Below are 27772 nucleotides of genomic sequence, written 5' to 3'. Positions count from 1 at the left end.
TAACGATTTTTGGGGTATATACCCAGCCATCTAAGCGCTTCAATGCGGCTTACATTTGTTGTTACGCTGTTGTAGCTGGGCCTGTAATGTCGATTAATAATACACATTAAATATACAACACCACCAACAACAACAAATTTATGTACGGAGAAAAATTTCATGGTCTTTTTGAGAAAAGTTTAAACATTTTTGTCTTTCCATTTTGGCCTGGCTTTTTGCCAGACAATTCACAGAATCGACAATATAGAGAGGCCACAACATTTTTTTTCTTGGTTTATGTGTTTCTGTATGTAAAACCACAAAATTTATAAAACAAAGTTTTAAAAGCAATATTTACCTGCAAAAGATATAAAAAATAAAAACAAAAAATCTAAAAGTCCTTATTTAAATGAGTGTTGTTTAAGTTTCAAGAAAAAAAGAGAAACTAGAATAAATTACAACAAATACTTATTTAGTTTTATGACGGCGCTTTACATTATTTTAAAATTTAAAGAATTATAGAAGCACTCCAGAAGAGACAAGCTTGAATCCATTAAAACTCTATAGGTAAGGGGTGTTTTTATACCCCTTTTTTATACCCACCATACTATGGAGGGTATATTAACTATGCTGTCCCGTTTGTAACTCCTCGAAATACTTATTCAATTTTTAGTATTTAAAGTTCGTATGACTGAAAATTGGCAATGCAGGTACACGTCTTCGTATAGACCCATATAATGATACTTCCCAATATTCGGTATTATGATGATTTTAGCGACCAGAATTATTTAAAATTTCGTATTTGGAGTTCGGAATCGGAATGACAAAAAATTACTTATGAAGGACCACGTCTTCGTATAGACCCGATATAAGGGGTTTCATTTGAGAGGTATTTTTCTACGGAATTTTTGGAAAACGTTCAGGTTCCTTCAAAATGGTGGATATTATTAAAAGTTTGGCCCGGCCGAATTTACTGCTTTTTGACTTGTTATGCGTTTTTTTGTAATTCGAATCACTCTGTTCTGTGGCAGCTGTTTTGACAGTTTAAAGTTACTCTACTCAGTATTGTTTGGCAAATCATCATGACCTCCAAATCGTGGAATTTTTGAACTTCCTCCAAAGATACACGATGTATGAGCCTGTTATTCCGATTTCGACACCTTTTGGACGTGTCAAATTAAATGGTGATTTTTTTAAAATCAGGTCTGGAAGAAAGATACACCCGATTTTAAGTATTGTGAGAGTCTTGGCCATATTTCTAATTGATTTGGCTGAAAATGTGGCGACTTATAGTAATATTTGATAAGGAATATTGTTTCTTCTAAAACGTAAGAGATTTTTTTTTTTCATAAAGTCACCTAAAGTGCGATTATAATCCAAACATTTGTTTTTAATATTTACGAATTCCTGGCGTTAAGGTAAGATTTAGACTTATGATGTCTTCAAGGACCTGTAGTAGTTTAAGGCTAGTTTTTAGAACATTTTGACCTTCTACGATCTCGTTTAAATGAAACCAAGATAAAGCTAAAATTATAAGCAATATTGCGAAGAAAGAGCGGTGACTTATCCCCTCTAATTTTGGTTTTTGCGCTGTAATCTGCTGAATTTTCCCTGTTGCTCTGTGTAATTAATGGTTATCATTAACACTGGCCTATACAGCTGAGGAATGTTTTTACTTCGCACTCTACGTAGGCGTGTTTGCGGTGTAATCTCCAACATAAAATAGACGAAGAATTGCGCGCTTCTTCTCTCTATCTCCCCCCCCTCTCTAAACAGAGCACGCATTTTTATACCCTCCACCATACTATGGAGGGTGGTATATTAAATTTGTAATTCCGTTTGTAACTCCTCGAAATACTCATGTCAGACCCAGCAATGTATATATATTCTTTATCAGCGTAAAATTCTAAGTCGATTTAGCGATGCCCGTCTTTCTGTCCGTCTGTCCGTCTGTTGTAATTACGCTATCATTCGAACGAATTGATATAGAAGGCTAACATTTTGCATACATGTTTATTTTTCCAGTAGGCAGGTTTAGTTCGTAAATGGGCCATGTTAGTCCACGTTTTCATATTGTCTGTGCAGGTACACGTCTTCATATAGCCCCCATATAACGGTACCTCCCAAAATGTGGTATTTTTATGATTTTAGCGACATTATTAACCGGAATGGTTTAAAATTTGGTATTTGAAGTTCGTAATGGGAACTATAGTCTGTGACAGAAAATTGTCTATGCAGGTCCAGGTCTTCGTATAGGCCCCATATAACGGTACCTCCTTGTATTCGGTATTTTGACGATTTCAGGTACAATATCCACCGAAATTGATTGAGATGTCGTATTTGAAGTTCGTAATGGATGCTACAGCCTATGACAGAAAATTGTCTATGCTGGTCCAGGTCTTCGCACAGGTCCGATATAACGGTACCTCCCTATATACGATATTTCGATGAGTTTAGCTACATTATTCACCGTTTGTTTCAAGTTTCGAATTTGAATTTGGTAATGACTTATGACAAACAATGCCTATATAGGTCCACGTCGTATATACACCTACATAACGGCTATATTCGGTATTTTTAAATTTTGTTTAAGATTTTATTTCCAAATTCGTTCCAAATGGCCGGCCGGCCGAACTTACTTATTTTTAACTTGTCATAATGAAAATTCAGTGGTTTTCAAGCGCTATTCGTTTGTAGGACGATTCATGGTTAAATTATATACCAAACTGAAGATCTTTGACAGTGAAACAAAACACGAAACATGTGTGAGCTTTTGAAACCGGTGTTACCAAAAATATAATAGATAACAATAACCCTTCATACCCATCTCAATAAATGCAAAAACCAACACTGCTCCCCTAAAAACTACTTGAGCCCCTTAGATTTCATTCGGAGTATGATTTTAATGTAAAAAACTTCAATTTTTTGGCATGTATTTTTAAAATATTTTATTCATTTATTCGATGGTAAACATATACAAATTAAATATTAATTTGTTTGAATTGCATAAATGTTGCACATGTTTTTTGTTCAGTATTTTCCTTTAGTTGTAATTAACAACTGATTCTGGATGGTATGAATTTAATGCGGATGGATACTTTCCGCTGGCACATAAATTATATTCATTTTTTCCTTTTGCCTTAATTATTTTAATTATTTTTTAAATGTTTGTTTTGATAATATTTCACTGCATCAGGAAAAACATCATCGTCGTCAGCAATGTTTAAACAAATAAATATAAACATTTAACGTGAGTGATGTGACAAAAAAACAAAAAAAAAAAAAAATAAATAAATAAATAAATAGATATAAAAAAACAAAATGTGTGGCATGCATAATTTATCAATGCAGTGACATTTAATGTCAGCTACATAAAATGTTTTATAAACCAACGAACATAAAAAATGTAAGCGGACTAACAAAATACACATTTGCAATTATTTATAAATAACTATACATTATTAAAAATGTGTTAAATTTTATTCCATGTAATTAAAATAATAATTTTGTTGGTTGAATACCAGCTAAATAATTGAATTAAATACAACATCAATATTGTAACTAAGTAAAAACAAAACAAGCAGAACAATTAAAAAAAAAAATCCTTCAGGATACTGTTGTTACAAATGATTTATTTATTATGTATGTAGCTATTTTTGTGTCTAACACTTACATATTTACTCGTGAATTGCATTTTTTGGGGGAATATTGGATAAATGGGAAGCTTTCTGCCCACCGAGAATGAAAACCAATTTCAAACTAATATCGATTTTTTAAAAAGGCGGCACACTTATCAACTTCGCTTTGAAACCATTTCTTGTTAACTTTTGCCAGAAAGCCTACCCTCTTCGCAATTCCGAATATGGTTATGGATATCGTTCGGGAAAGGGACCAACGAGCAACAAAACCAAAATTACATTGTAAAATGTACACAAAAAAAGAAAAATAACCAATTGAGAGGGGCCCGGACGCCAAGGCTCTCCTCGTACGTCCCTGATATGATATGATATGATATACCTCAGGGTGAGATGAAAGAACTGCAACCAATTTCAGGCGGCTGTCATTTCTAAGCCACTCGTCCGACAGCTGTTAAAATTATTCCAGTGACAGCTCATTACATTGTTTACAAGCGTATAAAAGCATTTTGGTGAGAATTTTCCAGAAAAAAAGTTATTCGTGATGGAATCCAAGCGTGATAGTGTGATTTCTCTATATTTGGCTGGAAAACCATCGTTAGAGCACTCCAGCATTTAAATGCGAAGGAATCTTTTGTGTCTTGTACCATCGCTCGTTACCGTGATACTGGTAGCGTAGCCCAATGTCGAGGAAGTGGACGGAAGAAAACAGCAACATCAGCAGAAATGTTTCGAAAAGTAAAGAAGCGACATGATCGAAACCAGCGTAGCAGTGGCCGAAAAATGGCTCGTGAGCTAAACATATCGTAATATTCCATTCGGCAAATATTGAAAAATGAGCTCGGGGTAAGGTCATTGAAATTGCAAAAAGTGCAAGAACTTACACCGCAACAGATAGAAAATAGACTCAAAAGAACTAAAGAGTTGCTTCGCTTAGCCAAAAGTGGTGAACTGCCGAATTTGGTTTTCTCCGATGAGAAAACATTCGTTGTCCAGCAGTTTGTAAACAAACAAAATGATCGCGTTTACTTGCTAAAGAGGTCAGCTAAAATGTGCATCTTCGGCTGGCCACCAGAATTCAAGCGCCGGCCATGGTGATGGTGTGGGCCGCCATAACAGCCGATGGTCACTATCCGCTCGTATTAATCGACCGGCATCAGAATAAATACCGAATATTATCGCAAAAATATTCTGGAGGGTGTATTAAAGCCTTAGGCACGCAAACATTTTGGCCGCATACCTTGGACATTCCAACAGGACTCAGCAACATCGCACTCAGCACGCGCCACCCAAGAATGGCTACAAAATGAGGTTCCTCGCTTCATTTCCAGCGCACATTGGCCACCAAAATCTCCAGATACCAGTCCATTGGACTACTGTGTCTGGAGTATTTCGAAAAGCAAGGTTGGCACTAAAAAATACCAAAGTGTCGATCACCTCAAGCAAGCGTTTCGCCGGGAATGGGCCAAAATACCGCAGAGCGACATGCGGGCAGCGTGTGTTTCATTGGTCGTTTGAAGGCCATAATTCGTGCCAAAGGTGACCCATTCGAACAAATTTAAACTTATTCTAAAATTTGATGCTATTTCCAATATTTTCGCTTTCATTGAATAAAATGAAGAAAAGAAACATGTAAGCAAAGGCTATAGTCGTGCGGGGCCGACCATGTGATACCCTACAACACTACAATATGTTCGAAGTTTCCTTATATCCAAATCCATTTTTGAAGGTTTCGTTTTGAAATGATGTCAAGGAGCTCTGCCCAGACTCGTAGAATTTGGCCAATATTCACGTACTCCGTCGTGTTGTATTCAAATCAATTTCACACGAAATGGTCATCCAACATGCTAGACTCCTTCCCTATCCTTAACTCTCTTCTGATGCGAAATTCCGTGTCGATTAGTTTTCTATTTGTGGCGTCTACAAATTAGAAAAATTTAATTTTTTAGAACAATAGAAGAACACGAGGCTTTAATTCTGACCCTAACGCTACTCCCATGCAGAACAATAGAAGAATACGAGGCTTTAATTCTGACCCTAACGCTACTCCCATTCAAAATTTCGTGAGGATTGGACGATAATTGCAATATACATATAATACCCTCAAAGCGTAGTGTCGAGGAGTGTAAAAATTTAGAAAATTTTGAATTCAAAATTGTAAGTAAAATTGAAAAAATCGCATGCGATAAAAATATGACATAAATTAAAAAAAATGGAAGTAAAGATATTCTCTCATTTATTGGTATGTTTTTCTGCAATTTTCTTAGATTTTATCCTTTTCTGGCCAGAGACCATTCAGAATTAAGGGGAATTGTTAAAATCGACCCAGCGGTTCTTAACTTATGAGCAGAATAAATAAGATCTCTTTCTTTTACATATATATTGTTCCAATTTTGTTATATATCCGATTTCTTGGCTAACAGCATCGCTTTAATGGTCAGGAGTGACCTTTTAATGTAGTTGTGATTTGGCTGGGGTTAAAAATATTCGCGGTTTAATAGAAATTTCCTATTTACTTACATAAAAGATAGGGTCTATTTTACCCGCTAAATATTGTCCGATGGCCGCCCAAATTGGTAGGCTTCTTGCCAGGTCTAACCTCTAACTCCATGTAAATTCCCGCGTCGTTTGGTTCATAATTGTAACCTATAGAGCAATTGCAAAATCAGGAAATTTTTCAGTTTTTGTCCATTTTAACCCCTAAACATTTGGCGATCAAATGACCAAAAGAAATAGGGTTTTATTCTGACCTTAACCCCATTTTCAATTTCGTGAGGATCGGTTCCTAATTGCGACCTGTAGCTTGATTTCAAATTAATATGGACAGACGGACGGACTGACATACATAGCTAAATCGACTCATCTCGGCGAAATAGGAAGATCCATATATACTTTCCTATGTGGGAAATCAATATTTCGAGGTGTCACATAATTTTTGGCCCAAACAAACTTATAATACCCTCAACACATAGTGTTGTAGGGTATAAAAATGTAAAAATTATGGCATTTGACTTTGTTGCAGTTTTCTTATCTCACTATGTAATCCTTCTCGAAGTGATATGGTGCACTCTATAGCAATGTTATTTGGTATAAAAGATCAAAATTGGATTCAGAATTGCAAACGCCTCCCATATATTAGTTCCCTCTGAAAGCAAACTATAACTGCTGCAATTCCAAAATATTGATAGGTGGCATGATCTATTTGAAATAGATTCTTTTGTTACGGGAGCTCTACTAAATACGCACAGTGGTGTAGAGTATCATATAATCGCCCGACTTTTGACTTTTCCTTACTGGTTTCAGACTGCATTTAAAACCCAGCCCCTTTATAAACCCCACCCAAGTTCCAAACAATGGTTTTAATACAATTTTATACAATACAGTTGGAGATATTCGCCATATTCAACTGACCACATGCCAAAATAGAAAAAAAATCCACCAACTATTCAGTATGAATACTTTTGATGCTTTAAGATTTTCTACCACATGCGAGTGCAGAAGTAGAAGTCTCAATCAATAATGAGTTCGAATTAGGCAAAACCAGTAGTATGTCAACAATTGCAACAACATGTGAACTAAAAAAATTCAATCACTCTTTTAGTTTCATTTGTTTTTTATAAAACTTGGTTTGCAGACACACAGCTTGAAATCGTCGCATAAAAAAATAAACGAAAGCAAAACCAGTAAAGAAAGTCTTAAAGTCGGGCGGAGCCGACATTATGATACCCTACACCACTTTGCTAATTTAGTAGAGCTCCGCATAACAATTAAAAGTTTTTATGGGAGAATTCAATCATACACGCTATGATTATAATTATAATTTAAAATGCAAAGGACTAAATATGCCGAAGCATTTGTATCTTTTAAATTCGGAATTGTATTGCCCATTTGGTGCACAATTAATTTGAAATCGGATAAAAATATGTATGAGAGCTATATCCAAATCTGAACCAATGTTGATAAAATTTGGCAAAGATATTTCTGAGCTGTGTTTGATATATTTCCCTGAATATCGTTGTTACGGAGTGCATATTACGGTTGTGTGTAACAAATGTAACAAATCGGATGAATAATATATATGGAAGCTATAGCTATATTTGAACCGATCTTCACCAAATTTGACATACTAGCTTCTAGACTCAATTCGGTCGTAAGTGCCAAATTCCATCCTATTTGGACAAATATTATACGTTTGGTGCACAATAAAAGGTAAATCGGACGAAGTTATATATGGGAGCTATATCCAAATCTGAACCGATCTCGATAAAATTTCGCAAGTGTATTTCTGAGCTGTATTTGATATATTTCCCCAAATATTGTTGTTGCATAGTGCATATTACGGCGGCGGTGGACAAAAATAACAAATCGGATGAACAATATATATGGGAGCTATATCTATATTTGAACTGATTTCGATCAAATTTGGCATACATATTTTCAGGCCTAATTTGGGTGTATATGCAAAATTCCATAAAATTCGGGCTGACATTACACGTTTGGTGCACTATAAAAGGAAAATCGGACGAGGATATATATGGGAGCTATATCTAAATTTTGACCGATTATCTCCAATTTCAATAGGGTTCGTCCTTGGGCCAAACAAAAGATCTGTGCAAAATTTCATCTGGATCGGGCAATAAATGCGACCTGTACTTTGTTTACAAAAATACATGGACAGACGGACGGACGGACGGACGGACGGACATGCATAAATCGACTCAGAATGTGATTCTATGCAGATCATCAAAAGGAACTATGGGTCTATCTCGTTTCCTTTTGCCTGTTACAAACAAATGCACAAAGACATAATACCCTGACCACCTTGTGGTGTAGGGTATAAAAAACATCGATTAAGCCAAACACAAACTGGTTGCAAAAGATACCATAAAAGTAATTCATTGAACAATTCCATCTACATGTTGCTTGCTTGCTTTCTGGTGTTGACCAAACCAGAAATGCATGTGTATATGTATTTATGTATGTCAGTCGATAGCCCAGCAACGACAACAAAAGGAATTCCTTTAGGCCTTCCAATCAGCTGACAAAATGTCTGAGAACTTTGTTGTTTCTTTCTTTTCCTTTTTTTTTTTTTTTGTTGGCTTGTCAAAATTTATGAATGAGACAAATGGTTCATTGAAAATCCGGATTATCACAAAGAAGCAGAAGAACTTGTTCACATCACTTGAAATATATCAAATGTTTTTATTTTTGTGTAGCTTAATGATGCTTAATTACCCAAAGCAATGCTGAGTTCATTAACTTGGCTAAAAACAACAAAAATCCATAGATATATACATACCTACCGGCATTTGTCAAACAAGTTTCCAGCGCAAAGCCGGCGTCTGGTAGTGGTAGTGGTGGTGGCGGTGTTGCATATGTCCATTGAATTATCACCAAATACACTCTTTGTATTGAAAACAAGAAATAAGTGTTTTCAAGAAATTTACTATAGAGAAAAAAAAAACAAACAACAACAAAAATGTCGACATCTTAATTGGTAGCAATTTATTGCTATTTTTTTAATTATGATTGTCTCGTGGTGAACAAATTCCGAACACCATCTCGCGCCGATAGCGCGATTTTGTATTCACTCATGTGTACTGGCGGCTGCACATAGCACGCGTCTAATCAATTAATATTTTGCCTGAAATTTGTTGTTTCAAAAGTTCAATCAACTTTTTGCAGTTACTCGTTTAGTTTTGGGAAAGATTGCAAATGAATTTAATTTTTTTTTTTGAATAACAAAAAAACTTAATTTTAACAAAAAGCATTTTCATGAGCATTACAATAGCTCGTAAATATGCAGTACAGTGAAAGCCAATATTAGAATAAACAAAAAAAAAAAAAAAAAAACACATTCGATGTGAAATTCTGAATCAATTATAAAAATATATATATAAAATTTGTGTATCCTATTTCATATAAATAAATACAAAAAAAAAAAAAAAAATAAATAAAATATTAAAAAAATATTAAATCAATTCCTTCATGTTAATGAATAAAAATTAAATGAAAAATAATAAATATATCAATAATGCAATAAAGAATTAGAAAAGTAAACCAGTAAATAATTATGTAAATATAAAAAATATATACATATAAAAATAAATAAAAAATAGTAAATAATAAAAAACAATCCTTTAAACATTATTTAAAAAATCCTTAAAAATCCACGTTTATGGTCCTTTAAATATCCTTTAAAAAATCTTTAAAAATCCACGTTTATAGTCCTTTAAAAAATCCACGTTTATGGTCCTTTAAATATCCTTTAAAAATCTTTAAAAATCCACGTTTATAGTCCTTTAAAAAATCCACGTTTATGGTCCTTTAAATATCCTTTAAAAAATATTTAAAAATCCACGTTTATAGTCCTTTAAAAAATCCACGTTTATGGTCCTTTAAATATCCTTTAAAAAATCTTTAAAAATCCGCGTTTATAGTCATTTAAAAAATCCACGTTTATGGTCCTTTAAAAATTCTTTAAAAACAAATTCTTAAAAAATCCACGTTTATAGTCCTTTAAATATCCTTTAAAAAATCTTTAAAAATCCACGTTTATAGTCCCTTAAAAAATCCACGTTTATGGTCCTTTAAAAATTCTTTAAAAAAATCCACGTTTATAGTCCTTTAAAAATTCTTTAAAAAATCCACGTTTATAGTCCTTTAAATATCCTTTAAAAATTGTTTAAAAAATCCACATTTTTAGTCCTTTGAATATCCTTTAAAAATTGTTTAAAAAATCCACGTTTATAGTCCTTTGAATATCCTTTAAAAATTGTTTAAAAAGTCCACATTTTTAGTCCTTTGAATATCCTTTAAAAATTGTTTAAAAAATCCACGTTTATAGTCCTTTAAAAATTCTTTAAAAAAATCCACGTTTATTGTCCTTTAAATATCCTTTAAAAATTGTTTAAAAAGTCTACATTTTTAGTCCTTTGAATATCCTTTAAAAATTGTTTAAAAAATCCACGTTTATAGTCCTTTGAATATCCTTTAACAATTGTTTAAAAAATCCACGTTTATAGTCCTTTGAATATTCTTTAAAAAATCAACGTCTATAGTCCTTTAAAATCTTTTAAAAATTGTTTAAAAATCCACATTTTTAGTCCTTTGAATATCCTTTAAAAATTGTTTAAAAAATCCAAAGCAAATGAAAAGTGACAGCTCTAAGCAACTTGGTTTATTTCCAATAAAAAACCAATAACATTGGCTTCTATGACAACCAAAAGCGATAAAATTCTAATTCGAAATTAAAACCAATAACATTGATTTTCATGACACCAAAGCATTTTTTTTTGTCGTTTTTAAAACCAATAGTGACAAAATTGGTTTCTATGACAGCCCTGATTAACATTGTATAACACAAACAAATCTAGTTACCTAGATCATGAAAGTATAGCTAAAACTGGAGCACAGAGGGGGTGAAATTACGAAATACGGAGATCAATTGATTAGCCCTATCCGCCCGTCTGTCTGTTGTAATCTCGCTAGAGTCAAAGCGAATAAACATAGGCAGCTAAGTGAATTTTGCAGGCAGAACATGTTCGGTCCACGATATCGAATAGACCCCTAATAACGGTACCCCCGATATCCAGTATTTTGATGATTTAGTCACATTCAATAGCATTGTCTAGGATTTCTCCGTGAGTGCTTTACCTCCAGAAAGAGAATTTTCTATATAGGTCCACGATATCGTATAGCCCCCATACAATGGTGCCCCCCGATATTCGGTATTTTGATGATTTTAGACACATTTTCAATGGAATAGTCTGAAAATCCACACAAGGAGTTCTCTTTGAGGAAGAGAATTGTCTACGTTTTAATTAATGATCCATGTAACATTACCCCGAGATATTCGGCATTTCCAGGATTTTCGCGACATTATTCACCGGAATTGCGTCAAATTTCGTATTTAATGGCTTTTGATGACTTACTTATCCAGCACCACGTCTTCGTATAGCCCCACATAAAGGCTTTTCATCTCACTTTGTATACCCTCTCAATCCATATGGCTAAGGGTATAATTAGGGAATATTTTAGGGCATTGATGCAACTAGTAATGAAATTTGACGAATAACTATTTTGTCTTTGACGTTATTCTTTTTAGATAATGCTTTGTACGGCATTAACCTTAAAATGTGTCTTTATTATATGTGATTTTCTGGAGTTTAAGTAAGATTTAGACTTTTGATGTCTTCAGGGACCTGCAGTAGAATTTTATGATAAATAAATTTATAGAATATTTTTACAGGCTACGTCCACGTTTAATGGGAGTTTTTAACCATATTGACCCCTTTGATGACTCGTCATATACATTATGACACATTTTTTTTAATGTTATTTATTTTTAGATTGTTCAGATTTTTCCTTATATCAATTTTAATTTAATATGTATTAGACTATTTGAACTTGTTTTTTAATATTTCTCCTGTTTTTTTTTTCATTTCAGGTATGTATTTTTTGTAAATTATGTATAATCCAAACAATATGTGAGTAAACATTTTATACTTTTATTTAACAGTCGGAATGGGAGATATATTTACTGCCTATTGATTTTCATTATTTTTTAAGGTTTATGCCTTGAGATACATCTATTCATTACAACGTTTCAGTTTTTTTGTTAATTTACACAAGGTAGAAATATTTTCCAGTTTGATTGTTTATCTTGAATACAATACAAGAAGCACCATTAAAGCTGAAGAAATGTTATTTATTTATAAAAAGTCAGAAAAAAGGAAACATAATATTTATAAAGAACATATAACCTAAGAGGAATTGAAAATGTTTTTTTTTTTTTAAGGTAAACTATTTTTTTTTAACAATGACATTTTAATTCAAAAAGAAGGACGAACCCTATTGAAATTGGAGATAATCTTGCAATAATGCAGTTATAGTTCCCATATATAACTTCGTCCGATTTACCTTATATTGTGCACCAAACGTCTAATATTTGTCCAAATGGGATGGAAGTTGGCACTTCCGACCGAATTGAGTCTAGAAGCTAGTATGTCGAATTTGGTGAAGACCGGTTCAGATATAGCTATAGCTTCCATATATACTGTTCATTTTTGTCCTCCGCAGCCGTAATATGCACTCCGTAGCAACGATATTCAGGGAAATATATCAAATACAGATACAGAAATATCTTTGCCAAATTGTATCGACATCAGTTCCGATTTGGATATAGCTCCCATATATATCTTTATCCGATTTCAAATTAATTTTGCACCAAATGGGCAATACAAGTCCGAATTTAAAAGGTACAAATGCTTCGGCGTATTTAGTCCTTTGAACTTTAAATTATAATTATAATCATGGCGTGCATGATTGAATTCTTCCATAAAAACTTTTAATTATTATGTGGAGCTCTACTAAATAAGCAAAGTGGTGTAGGGTATCATAAAGTCGGCTCCGCCCGACTTTAAGACTTTCTTTACTGGTCTTTTTATTTATTAATATTTTTCACTTAAAAAATATTTTGCCCCCGATTTTTTGTATTTAAATGTTATTGAACTTTCTTTCAAAATAAAAATCCAATTCGCGGTTTAATTTGATATCTAAGTAAGATTAATGGCAATGCCAGTCTTCAGTTTTTATGAAGCAAGTCGCTCCAACAATTATCTCCACGGAGTAAATTCCTAGAAGGTTGCCAGGGATGGCAGCCAACATTTAATTATGTTGAGATTTTAATGTATTAAAAAAAGTAGGGGGAGTAACAGAATATTTTTTTAAGAAAATGTAAAGATTTTGCTGATGCATCCGAACATGAAGCCATTTTGATTAATTTTTGTAGCGAACTTCCCTGTTAATAACAAAAATATTATTTTGAAGATTAACAATTTCTTGCTGATGTGGAAGAGGTACTTTGTTTACCGGCAAAAAATTAATTCGATTTAGGAAAAATGTGTTGCATTGTTTTTGATGTACTTGGTACTTGTAGCAATACAATGTGAGATGAAAAAAACTGCAACCAACTTCAGAATGCTGTCATTTCTAAGTCACTCGTCCGACAGCTCTTAAAATTATTCCAGTGACAGTTCATTATATTGCTTAAAAGCGTACAAAATAATTTTGGTGTAAATTTTCCAGAAAAAAAAAAAACTATTTGTAATGTAATTCAAGGGTGATAGCGTGATTTCCTTATATTTGGCTGGAAAACTACAAAAGGCTATCGTTAGAGCACTCCAGCATTTAAATGAGAATAAATCTTTTGTTAATCGTACCATCTCTAGTTACCGTGATACTGTTAGCGTCGCCCGATATCCAGGAAGTGGGCGGAAGAAAACAGCAACATCAGTAGAAATGGTTCGTAAAGTATAGAAGCGACTAGATCGAAACCCGCATCGCAGTGTCCGAAAAATGGCTCGTGAGCTGAACATATCGCAGTATTCCAATCGGCAAATATTGAAAAATGAGCTCGGGGTAAAGCCCTTGAAATTCCAAAAAATGCAAGAACCTACACCGCAACAGAAAGAAATTAGACTCAAATGGGCTAAAGAGTTGCTTCGCTTGGCCGTAAGTGGTAAACTGACGAATTTGGTTTTCACCGATGAGAAAACATTCGTTGTCCAGCAGTTTGTAAACAAGCAAAGAGTTCAGCTAAAAATGTGCACCTTCGGTTGGCCACCAGAATTCGAGTGCTGGCCTTTGTGATGGTGTTGGCCGTCATAACAGCCGATGGTCGCCCTTCGCTCGTATTAATCGACCATGGCATCAGAAAAAATACCGAATATTATCGCGAAAATATTCTGGAGGGTGTATTAAGGCCTTGGACATTCCAACAGGACTTAGCACCATCGGAATCAGCACGCGTCACCCAAGAATTGTTACGAAATGATGAACGCTTCATTTCCAGCGCACAATGGCCACCAAAATCTCCGAATACCAATCCTGTGGACTATTGTGTCTGGATTTTTTTTTGGAAACCTTGATTGCCGGGAACGGGCCAAAATACCACAGAGCAACATTGGGGCAGCGTGTGACGGTGTCATTGGCCGTTTGAAGGCCATAATTCGTGCAAACGGTGACCAATTCGAACAAATCTAAACTTATTCTAAAATTTGAAGCTATTTCCGACATTCTTTGCTTTCATTCAATAAAATGAAAAAAAAAAACTATGGCGTTTGACTTTGTTGTAGTTTTGTTTTATCTCACCCTGTATGTGGAGCCATCCTACGAACAGAGTTTCTTCTGCATTAAATCAATATGCTACTTGTTTTTATGAGGGATTTTTTTTTGTATAGGACGAACTAGTAATTCAATTGAAGTGATGTACCCTATATGAAAAGCAAGCGACATGTATGATTTCCTGGGGGAGATGAAGTCCAACCATTTTGCTGGAACTGGACCCCATCAAAAATTCATCACACAAATCTCCACAAGATGAAAGGAAGATGTTGTTTTAGGTTGGAAATCAAATGGGAATTATTCATTGTTTTAATTAACTGGTAATACGGAAACTAGGCTGTTGTCATTATTTTGCAGCAGGTATGTTGTTGACATTACTTCTGATGGTTGCGATTAAAAACTTATATAATTTGATGTAATATTTCAAATTTTATTTTGCTGCTACAATTTGTGTTGTTCCCTCGTAGCGTATATATTCCAATTCGCCGTAGCGTATATATTCCAATTATGCCCTAACGGCGAAAAAACATGCCTCTCCCAACCTTTGCATAAAGTTCTCATTTTTTAACCCTTTTCGGGATTTCCATTTCGTTGCCCGAGTGCCTGCTCGATTACCCTCCACGGACGCGGTGATATGGTTTGTATTTTTAACATTTTAATTGTTGTTGTGCCGCACACAGATATATACACGCAGACACACAAACAGCAGTGAAACACAACAGCACTTCAGACTTTGGGAAAATTTAAGGCAACGTAAACTGATGCCAGTCAACCGTGCTCAACATTCCTCAATGCCATTTGTTTGTTTGGATGCAAAGGATACAGCAAAAAATAAGAAAAAGCAGAAGAATGAAGGAGAAGATGCGAGGGGTATTACTCCTCCTCTCCACCACCTACCAAGCAGCCACCCATCCACCATCACCATTGACACGGCTCAGTAATCAACATCCATCCCACACGTCATCATTTGCGTAATGACTTACTCTTCTGTGCATCATGTGGTTCATTTGTTTAAATGAACGCTCGCCTGTTCATTTGTAACGAAATGGGGTGGTGCTTTTTTGTTTTCGTTTTTGCGTCGTTCTGGAATATATGAGGCATTTCGGCTGAATGTGTAAAACAGAAATTTAAATTTCGGAATTAAGAGTTATGGAAAGTTTACAAACCCGATTTAGAGGGTTTATTATGGTATAGAAAGATATCAAATACATTCAAGCAATTTTCAGTTGCATTAGCTGGTACGTTTGGTTTTTTCGTATTGGGGTTCTCAATGGAACTGAGGTTCCCAAGAAGTTGACGGCAATACGGTTCGTATTTTTTTTTTTTAATTTTTCTGTACATTACCTTTAAATTACCCAGCCGAACTTTGGAATCTGTATGGGATGTATAACTCATTAACAGGTAATGTAAACAAACTACCTTCTACATTACCAGTAGCATGAGAATAATGTGTTATTTCATAATTAACAAGTAAAAAAACTTGGAGTTGGGCCGGGCCGAATTTTTAATACCCTCCACCTTAGGGTAATGGAAACACTAGAACCAAATATGACAAATACCATTTTTAGACATATTCGTGGGAAAATGTGACAAAAATCATCAAAATACCGAATATCGGGAGGTACCGCTATATAAGGCTATACGAAAACGGAGCTAGAACTCATTATGATCAACAAATACCAATTTTTAAACAAATCCAAGAAAAGATGTGGCAAAAATCATCAAAATACCGAATATCGTGAGATACCATTATATGGGGGAAATGCCAAAGCGTGGACCTATACATGCAATGTTTCGCCACACGAACTAGGACCCACTATGACCCACAAATACCGAATTTCAGACAAATTCGTGAAAAAATGTGGCAAAAATAATCAAAATGCCGAATATCGGGAGGTTCCGTTATATGGGGATTATACCAAAACGTGGACCACTATATCTCATTTTCAGTACCAACCATCCTAGACACAATACAAATTATTCTGCTAAATTTTGACGCTCGACGTCATATAATGTGGCCTGTATCGTGATTTCAACAGACTGACAGACAGACAGACGGACACCGTTAAATCGGATTAGAATTTTATGCTGATTATGAATTTATACATTATGGGGTCTACGACGAATATTTAGGGATATTACAAACGGAATGATAAAGTTAATACACCCTCCTTTCCAAGATGGAGGGTATAAAAATAGCAAATCAAAGGAGCTTACTTTCCCTATTACTATGTAATGAGTAATACAGAACAAACCCGAAGGTTGGGAGTTCGGGATTAAAATTAATATAAATAATGATGAGATGTTGATGTAAAACTTTAAACAACGCTTTGTTTTCGCAAGAGTGACCCTGTGTATAGTGTGTTTAACTATATATCATAAGGTTGCGAGTTCAATACCAGCAGCAGACAGAACTAAAAAGTGGATTCTAAAGATATATTTTACTTTTTTGCCAACATTAATTTGCCAAATAACTCCTTATGTCGGGATACATACCCTTTTAAAAATAATATTTTAGTACTTTCATTTTTTTTTTTTTTCGTTTTGCAAAATTCGTCTAATTTGGCCAAAACAAGAAATGGCGCATATGTCATTCTGCAACTTATATGCAGTTTGAATGGAATATTCATGGAATTTTTATTTCTAGCAATTTGAGAAGGAGGAGGCATTAAAAGAAAATTCTTGTTTTCAATTTAAATTTTAATAATATCTCCCTAGGTCTACATTTCTTGTTGCATTCAATTTATAAAAATATTGGAATTTATAGTCTTATACCCCCAAACATATGGCAACAGGGAGTATGTAACCCACCAAAATACCCATTACAGAACGGGTTACCAACGCATTATTTTAGCAGGCGCATGTGGCACGAAGTAAATAAAAAACAAGTTAAAGAGTATAAGTCGGTTTTGCCGACTGCCCTCAGCCAATGTTAGATTTTTAAAAATATTTTGAAAAAAAAAATATATATATATATATTGGTTTGGGTAAAATTACAAGAAAATCCAAAATTAATATCCAATCTTATGTGAAATCATAAATTCCATTTTTATCTAAAGGTTTCTGGTTGAGATAAATATTTAGAAATAGCAAGTTGTAAAGAATCGCTGACTTGTTTCGCAAGTTATGACAAAGGAAATAACAAATAAGGAAAATTGTGACCTTTGGTGGGTGAGGTACTAGAAAGGTTTCGCAGATATATATCATCTTCACAACAGATTTTGTGCTAGGAAAAATATTTGTATGTGTGAAATTTAATGAGAGTTGGAAGTTTTTGTTTTACTTTTTTTTTTGAAAGTATTATATTCCAAATCTTGAACACTATGTAGGAGAGGTACGAGAAACAATAATCCGATCTCTACCATCTTTATAACAGATCTTGTGTTGATGGAAATATTGAGATGTACCAAGTCTAAATTAAATCGAATGTGAATTTAGTGTTTTATGAGCTTCATGGAGTTTTAAAATTTTAACCCTTTGTGGGGAAAGGACCGATATATCTCATCTTCACAGCAGATCTTGTGTTGGTAGAAATAATGGGATGTTTGAAATATGAAGAGAGTTAGATGCTTATTCCGTGTTTTATAAGCGTTAAGGGTAAAGATTCAAAATCTTGACTCTTTGTGTGGGAGGTACCATAAGGAATGGTCCGAACTCTACCATCTTTACAACAGATCTTGTGTTAACATATTGGGATGTACCAAATCTGAATGGAATCGAATGTTAATCTCGCTCTTATATGCTTCTTGGATATTCATAATGTTGGCCCTTTGTGGGGTAGGTACGAGAAGAAGTGGACTGATATATGCCATCTTCAAATCAGACCTCGGGTTAGTGAAGATATTGTTCTTTGAAAATTTCGACCATTTGTTGTAAAGTTACCAGATGGAGTGGATCGATTTGATAATAATATTACGATGCACCAAATTTGGACCATACTCCCTTCAAGACAGACAGATGGACTGACGGACGCACTGACGTCCCTAGATCGACTCCAAATGTCCTGATACTGATTTGGTCCAAAGAGACCTAGGGTCTAAAACAGTTATTTCTGTGGGCACGTTTTTGCCGTGGGGAATGATATACCCTCTGTGGCCATACTGAAGATGAAGATGTAAAAAAATGAAACACACACATAAAATACAGGAAATGCATGAAATCTTGATTTGAGTTGATAGTGCGGTCCATATAATTTAATGTCTGAAGACTGTTTCTGCTAATGTTGCGCTTGAAATGGTCCATTCGCTTAGTCCGATTTTGGCATACACTTTCCAACATTTCGGCCGGTATCTCACAAGTAAATGCTTCAAAGTCTATTGAAGCAAACTCGTCATGAACTTTAACATAGCACCACAAAACATAGTCTAAGGGCGTTAAATCATGCCATGTTTTCCGATCAAACTGTGAAATAACATGCCTCCATTTTTATGAGTGCTGTGTTGCATGTGGTGCCATCTTCTTGAAATCTCATGTCATGCATGTCAGGTTTTTGCATTTTGCTACGATTTGCAGCATTTTTGAAAAAGTATGGTCTATAGCTCATAAAACTTTTTCTCGAAACATTGATAGGTTTTGTAATACTTCTGACGAATTTTCACTCTAAAATCGACAATTCTGCTTATTTACGTGTCTATTGAGCCAAAAATTAACTGACCATAAAAAAGAAGCGCGCGACGAACTTTCTTAAAAGGACACGCAATAACAGAGTTGCTAGCGTTGTTCCCTTATAATACGATTTTTGATTAAATTATAAACCAGTGTTGCCAATAACATAATATTTTTTGCTATTCTTTTATAAATAGCACTCTAAAGTTTTTATAAATAATTTAAAAATATTAATTCTTAAGTTAAAAAAAAAAAAACAACAATATATAATACATAATTGTTGTGCAATACATATTTATGATTATGACAATAATTACCCTTTCTATAAAAAGAAAAAAAAAAAAAAAAACACTCCTTCCGACTCTATTTTTCAATAGCTTTCATAAGCCAACTACCACCTAATACGCACTTCACAGCTTAAGTACTCTTGAGGGTTTGAAAATAACATTCTACGTTCGTGTGTGTGTTTTTTATTTAAATTACTCTCCCAACAAACAATAACACAATGGGATACTTCGAAGCATAGCCAACAAACAACAAGTGTCCTTGTGTGGTATTTATCAGCAATTAAAGAAGTCAGGCAAACCAAACAGAACAAAAAAAAGAAAACCTTTGGTTGAAAAGAACACAAACAGTAAAGTTAGTTAAAATAAATTTTGTTGTTGTGATGTATGTTGTACAGTTACGTTATTATATTTGTAAACATCACTTAAATGTTCGTATGAGTCCTTAAAAAGTAGAATTATTTTTGAGATGTATCACAGAGGAAGCCAGTGTCATTTGGAATGCATGATCCATGTTCAGAATATGACAATATATGTACACTGTTTGGTTAGGAAAAGTTCAAATATTGAAATTTTTCTGCATGGTAGTTCTTCACCCCAAAAGTAGCCTAAATACAAATCTTTAACGGAATCGATTGGAAAATATGGTCAAGACCCTCGAAATAGGTAAAATCAGGAGATACCTTAATATGAGCGCTGCTCCGAAACATTGACCTCAAACATTTTCTTGGAAGAGGTTTTGTACCTCCTTAAAAACCAAGATGCCAAATAGAAGCCAAATCAATTAAAAATGTGGATAAGACCCCGGAAATTGCCGAAATGGGGTACACCCTTACATGCTGGCTATATCAAAACGTGGTATTTTTATACCCTCAGCTATATGGCTACAGAGGGTATATATCATTTGATACGGCCAAAACGTGCCTAGTCGAAATAACGGTTTTAGACCCTAGGTCTCTTTGGACCAAATCCGTTTCAGAACATTTGGAGTCGATCTAGCGATGTCCGTCCGTCTGTCTGTCTGGCTGGCTGGTGCGCACGATAACTCTCGAAGCGAGTATCCGATTTGGTCCAAATTGGGTACATCGTAATATATTTGTCAAACTTAGATCGAGTTCGGAGATGGGCAATATTGGTTCACTCCTTCTAGTACCTCCTCCACAAAAGGTCGAAATTTTCAAAAAATATATTTTTTGCACAGAAAGAGAAAGGATAATCCGATTTTACTCCAACTTTGTAAATCCTAATATTTGCGTCAGTGGTAGGTCAGTTGTGCAAAAGGACAATATCGGTCCACTCCATCAAGTACTTCCCCCACAAATGGCCAAAATGTTGAATAATTACAACTCTCATAAAATATGATGTAAGAGTCCGAATGTCTTCAAATTTCAAACATCCCAGTATTTATATTAACCCAAGGTCTGGTGTTAAGATGATCAATATCGGTCCACTCCTTCTGGTACCTCCCCCACAAAAGGTCGAAATGTTAAAAAAATATATTTTTTTGCACAGAAAGAGAAAGGATAATCCGATTTGGCTTCAACTTTGCATATCCTAATATTCGCGTCAGCGCTAGGTCAGGTGTGAAAATGGACAATATGGGTCCACTCCATCAAGTACCTCCCTCACAAATGGTCAACATTTTGAATAATTACAACTCTCATAAAATGTGATGTAAGAATCCAATTGTCTTCAAATTTCACACATCCCAATATTTATATTAACCCAAGGTCTGGTGTTGAGATGAACAATGCCGGTTCACTCCTTTTGGTACCTCCCCCACAAAATGTCGAAATTTTCAAAAATTATATTTTTTGCACAGAAAGAGAAAGGATAATCCGATTTGGCTTCAACTTTGCATATCCTAATATTCGCGTCAGCGCTAGGTCAGGTGTGAAAATGGACAATATGGGTCCACTCCATCAAGTACCTCCCTCACAAATGGTCAAAATTTTGAATAATTACAACTCTCATAAAATGTGATGTAAGAGTCCGATTGTCTTCAAATTTCACACATCCCAATATTTATATTAACCCAAGGTCTGGTGTTGAGATGAACAATGCCGGTTCACTCCTTTTGGTACCTCCCCCACAAAATGTCGAAATTTTCAAAAAATATATTTTTTGCACAGAAAGAGAAAGGATAATCCGATTTGGCTTCAACTATGCATATCCTAATATTCGCGTCAGCGCTAGGTCAGGTGTGAAAATGGACAATATGGGTCCACTCCATCAAGTACCTCCCTCACAAATGGTCAAAGTTTTGAATAATTACAACTCTCATAAAATGTGATGTAAGAGTCCGATTGTCTTCAAATTTCACACATCCCAATATTTATATTAACCCAAGGTCTGGTGTTGAGATGAACAATGCCGGTTCACTCCTTTTGGTACCTCCCCCACAAAATGTCGAAATTTTCAAAAATTATATTTTTGGCACAGAAAGAGAAAGGATAATCCGATTTGGCTTCAACTTTGCATATCCTAATATTCGCGTCAGCGCTAGGTCAGGTGTGAAAATGGACAATATCGGTCCACTCCATCAAGTACCTCCCCCACAAATGGTCAAAATTTTGAATAATTACAACTCTCATAAAATGTGATGTAAGAGTCCGATTGTCTTCAAATTTCACACATCCCAATATTTATATTAACCCAAGGTCTGGTGTTGAGATGAACAATGCCGGTTCACTCCTTTTGGTACCTCCCCCACAAAATGTCGAAATTTTCAAAAAATATATTTTTTGCACAGAAAGAGAAAGGATAATCCGATTTGGCTTCAACTTTGCATATCCTAATATTCGCGTCAGCGCTAGGTCAGGTGTGAAAATGGACAATATGGGTCCACTCCATCAAGTACCTCCCTCACAAATGGTCAAAATTTTGAATAATTACAACTCTCATAAAATGTGATGTAAGAGTCCGATTGTCTTCAAATTTCACACATCCCAATATTTATATTAACCCAAGGTCTGGTGTTGAGATGAACAATGCCGGTTCACTCCTTTTGGTACCTCCCCCACAAAATGTCGAAATTTTCAAAAAATATATTTTTTGCACAGAAAGAGAAAGGATAATCCGATTTGGCTTCAACTTTGCATATCCTAATATTCGCGTCAGCGCCAGGTCAGGTGTGAAAATGGACAATATGGGTCATCAGATTTAAATTTTATTTTATGCGAAATCATAAATTCCATATTCATCTCAGATTTATGGTACAGAAAAATATTTGGATATAGCAAGTTGTAAAGAATCGCTGACTTGTTTCTCAAGTTACAGGTATTGAAAATTGTGACCCTTTGTGGGTGAGGTATCGGAAAAGGTTTGCAGATATATAACATCTTCACAACAGATCTTGTGTTAGCAAAAATGTTTGTATGCGTGAAATTTGAATAGAGTTGGATACTTATTTCGTTTTCTTTGAGCGTTTTGTTCTTCAAAATCTTGAAGCCTATGTAGGGCAGGTACCAGAAGAAATGATCCGATCTCTACCATCTTCACAGCAGATCTTGTGTTGTTAGAAGTATTGAGATGTGCCAAGTTTGTAAGGAGTCGGATAGTAATTTCGCGGTTTATGAGCTTCATAGATATTTTTTTTTTTTTTGAAATGTTGACTCTTTGTGGGGAGGTACCACGATATATCTCATCTTCACAGCAGATCTTGTGTAAGTAGAAATAATGTAATGAGTAAAATATGAAGAAAACTGGATGCTTATTTCGGAGTTTTAAATCGTTTTGGTTATTCAAACGTTGACCCTTTGTGGGGGAGGTGGCAGAAGGAATAGTCCGATCTCTACCACCTTCATAAAAGATCTTGCGTTGATGGAAAAATTTATATGTGCCAAGTCTGAATGATCGGAATCTCTATCACCTTCATAACATCTCTTGCGTTGATAGAAATATTGAAATGTGCCAAGTCTGATTGGAGTCGGATGCTAATTTCTCGTTTTATGAGCTCCATGGATATTCAAACTTTTGACGCTTTGTGTGGGAGGTATCAGAAGGAGTCTCATCTTCACAGCAGATCTTGTGTTGGTAGAAATAATGGGATGTGTGAAATATGAAGAGAATCTGATGCTTATTTCGGATTTTATGATCGTTTTTGTTATTCAAAACGTCGATCTTTTGTGGGAGGTGTAGCCGAAGGAATGGTAGCCGATCTCTACTACCTTCATAACAGTTCTTGCGTTGATAGAAAAATTTACGTGTGCCAAGTCTGAATGGAATCGTATGTTAATTTCACGTTTATGAGCTTCATGGAATCGGATGTTAATTTCGGGTTTTATGAGCTTCATGGATATTTAAAATGTTCACCCTTTGCTGGGGAGGTACCAGAAGAAGTGGTCTCATATATTCCATCTTAAAACCAGATCTCTGGTTTATGAAGATATTGTGATCTGTGTAATTTGGTAATCGGACTCTTACATTACACATTTTATAAGAGTTATAATTATTAAAAATTTTGACCCTTTGTACTTGATTGAGTAGACCGAAAATATCCATTTTGGCACCTGACCTAGCACTGATGCAAATATTAGTGTTTGCAAAGTTGGAGCAAAATCGGATTATCCTTTCTCTTTCGGGGCAGAAAGAACAAATTATATCTTTGAAAAGTTCAACCTTTTTCGGTGGAGGTACTAGCAGGGGTCGACCGATATTGCCCATCTCCGAACTCGATCTAAGTTTGGCAATAATACTCCCTTCTAGAGTTGTTGTGCGCACCAGCCAGACAGACAGACGGAGGGACATCTCTAGATCGACTCCAAATGTCTTGAAACGGATTTGGTCCAAAGAGACCTAGGGTCTGAAAACATTAATACGATGAGGCACGTTTTGGCTGAGGGTATACAAATAATAATATTGTTATATATAAAATAAAATTCCGAAGTCACTTTATACGGAAAATTAACGTGTTTTCAAGAAATCTTAAACCGAACATTTCAAATAATATAGGAATTTGGGTGGGGAGTGGGTGGCAACATCTATTTAAGTAACTTTGTGATGCAAACTTTTCAAATGCATGTGTCTTCTATTTTTAGTTCTACTTTCATAATCTTTTCCATTCGTTTTTTCTTGTAATAATTAAAAAAAAGCTGATAACAATTACTTCGCACAGTGCTATGGATGCCAAAGTACAGATAATCATATTGGACTTCATGTGAAATAAAGCAAAATTGACTGCCTTATCTAATATGAGCAGATACAACAATTACAACATTAGGAACATCAACATTTAACTGATTCAAACTTCCCGAAGAGCTCATTATCAGGACGAAGTGTGTTACGCGTACGTATGAGCCTACTTAGGGGAAGGAATTTCAATTGGATTGATGTGTTGGTTAGATGGGCGTTTTGATCCGCACATGTGTGGCAGATGTTTAACAGCGTTATATGATATTCAAATGAAATACGCGCACACACTCAAAATTATTATATCCTTTACGCACACACACTGGCGCTGTTTTTGCTAAATCTTTACAAAGTATGGTGGGTACACCAACATTAGTTTCCTCGAAGCATAACAGTTAAAACCACCCCCATGGTGTTGTTATCACTATTAGTGTGTATGTGTGTGTGTATGTGCTGTTATGCTACTTTGGACATGAAATGTTTAGTATTCTGTTTTGCTCGCTTCCCTTCCCTTCCCTTTCTCTCCCAATCTCATTTCGTGTTTAGGGGATTTGTTTATGTTTGTTAAAATATCAGCAAGACTCTGGTGTTCCGGAACTGTGACAAGGCAAAAGGACACACGGCTCTGGCTGGCTGTATGGCCATAACATTATCTATGGCAATGCAGGATGGAATCCATAACATACACCCACACTCATAAGCCATGTAGCAAGTGTGAAAAACACTTTCCCTGTCAAACTAAACCTGTCTGCCACAATTAACAACAACATTGGCCATCAGCGGACCGTTAACCAAACCATAGGAAAAAATATATTCAAAAGCTTGACACAATGCTAGCATCCAGCCCAATTGGAGGTGAACAGTTTTTCTCCGCTACCCTACTCTCTACCAGCCAGTTACCAAACATCATCCCTTCTGTTTTAGTTTTGCTTCGGGCAATTGTTGCTGTCGCTGCCGCTACCACCACTTCAATGAATACAGGCAATCGAACAATGAATTGTTGGAGCATTTTTTTTTTTTTTTTGGCTGCAATTCTAAATTTGGCAACAGTGCGAAATTCTGATATTAAAGAAAACCAGAAATTCCAGTTACATGCCAGCGGCTTGAGATAGAACACCCTGTGTCAAGGGATACAAATGTTGGATGGTTGGAGGGTTGGTGTATGCAAACACATTGGCAAAACTTTTAAAACGGGTGACATTTTTGTTTAAACGAAATATGTCAAATGTAAAAAAAAAACACACAAATCAAATGAAAGGGAATGATTTTTTATTTCACATTGATCTCTGCCACATCTCTTAGATCCGGAGACTTTTCCTGGACAATGATTTGCAAACTTTTAAACGTATTACAACATTTTTTCATACGTAATATCACCACTCTCATTATAATCGCTATAATGTGTAGATATAATTTCATTCCGCCAAAATGTGCCACCTTCGAAATACAAGGCCTAGACACCTGGTCTCTTTGGACGATATCCGTTTCAGAATATTTGGAGTTGATATACAAATGTCCGTCCATATATCCTTCGGGGCGAATAATAACTCTCGAAGATATTATAAAATTTCATCCAAATTTAGCAAATCGTAATATTTTTATACCCTCCACCATACTATGGAGGGTATATTAACTTTGTCATTCCGTTTGTAACTCCTCGAAATACTCATGTCAGACCCAACAAAGTATATATATTCTTGATCAGCGTAAAATTCTAAGTCGATTTAGCCATGCCCGTCTGTCTGTCTGTCTGTCCGTCTGTCTGTCTCTCTGTCCGTCTGTCTCTCTGTTGTAATCACGCTATCTTTCGAACGAATTGAGATAGAAGGCTAAAATTTTGCACACCTGTTTATTTTTCCAGTAGGCAGGTTAAGTTCGTAAATGGGCCATGTAGGTCCACGTTTTCATATAGCCCCCATATAACGGTACCTCCCGATATTCGGTATTTTGATGATTTTAGCGACAGTATTCACCGAAATTGTTTCAAATTTGGTGTTTGAGATTCGTAATGAATACTACAGCCTATGACAGAAAATTGTCTGTGCAGGTCCAGGTCTTCGTATAGCCCCCATATAACGGTACCTCCCAAAATTCGGTATTTTGATGATTTTAGCGCCATTATTCACCGGAAGTGTTTCAAATTACTTATTTAGAGTTCGTAATAGGAACTACAGTCTGTGACAGAAAAATGTCTATGCAGGTCCAGGTCTTCGCATAGGCCCCATATATCAGTACCTCCCTATATTCGGTATTTTGACGAGTTTAGGTACAATACCCATTGAAATTGTTTGAGATATCGTATTTGACGTTAGTAATGGATGCTATAGCCTGAGACAGAAAATTGTCTATGCTGGTCCAGGTCTTCGCACAGCTCCGACATAATTTTAAAATTTCCAAATTCATTCCAAATGGTGGAGGGTATTCAAAGTTCGGCCCGGCCTTACTGCTTTTTAACTTGTTATAAACTTGTGTGGGTTCGGAGATGGATATAATCGGCACGTCCCATTAAAGAGTTCAAAATTTAACAAAAAAAAAAAAAACAAAATCACAATAAAATTATCATTACACAATATAGTTTAAACTATTCATACCGATATTTTAAGAAAAGACATAGTTTAGTTGTGAAAAATTCTTCTTGTAACTACACCACAGGGAATCAACACTTTGTATATTAACTCTCGTAAAATAATAAAGAAATAAGAAAATAATAAAAAAATAAAATAAAAAAAAAAAATAAAATAGCACCAACAAGTTATATGGTATCAGTCGGTTTTGCCGACAGACGTATACCCCCATCCTTGAGTTATTATTATTCTTATTAAGTTTTGACCCTTTATGGGGGAGATTCCGAAGCAGATGGCCAATATTGTCCAATTGGTATCTGAGATATGTGCAATTTTTTAGAAAACGTGGAAATATGCATGAAGTACCACATATAGCGGATCGATATATTCCACTTAATCTAATACAGATAAAATATTGGTATTTTCAAAATTTAAAGGTAATCGGAAA

This window comes from Musca domestica, unplaced genomic scaffold, assembly GCF_030504385.1.
Source record: "Musca domestica strain aabys unplaced genomic scaffold, Musca_domestica.polishedcontigs.V.1.1 183, whole genome shotgun sequence".
Classification (NCBI taxonomy): domain Eukaryota; kingdom Metazoa; phylum Arthropoda; class Insecta; order Diptera; family Muscidae; genus Musca; species Musca domestica.
This window is presented reverse-complemented; position numbering follows the sequence as displayed.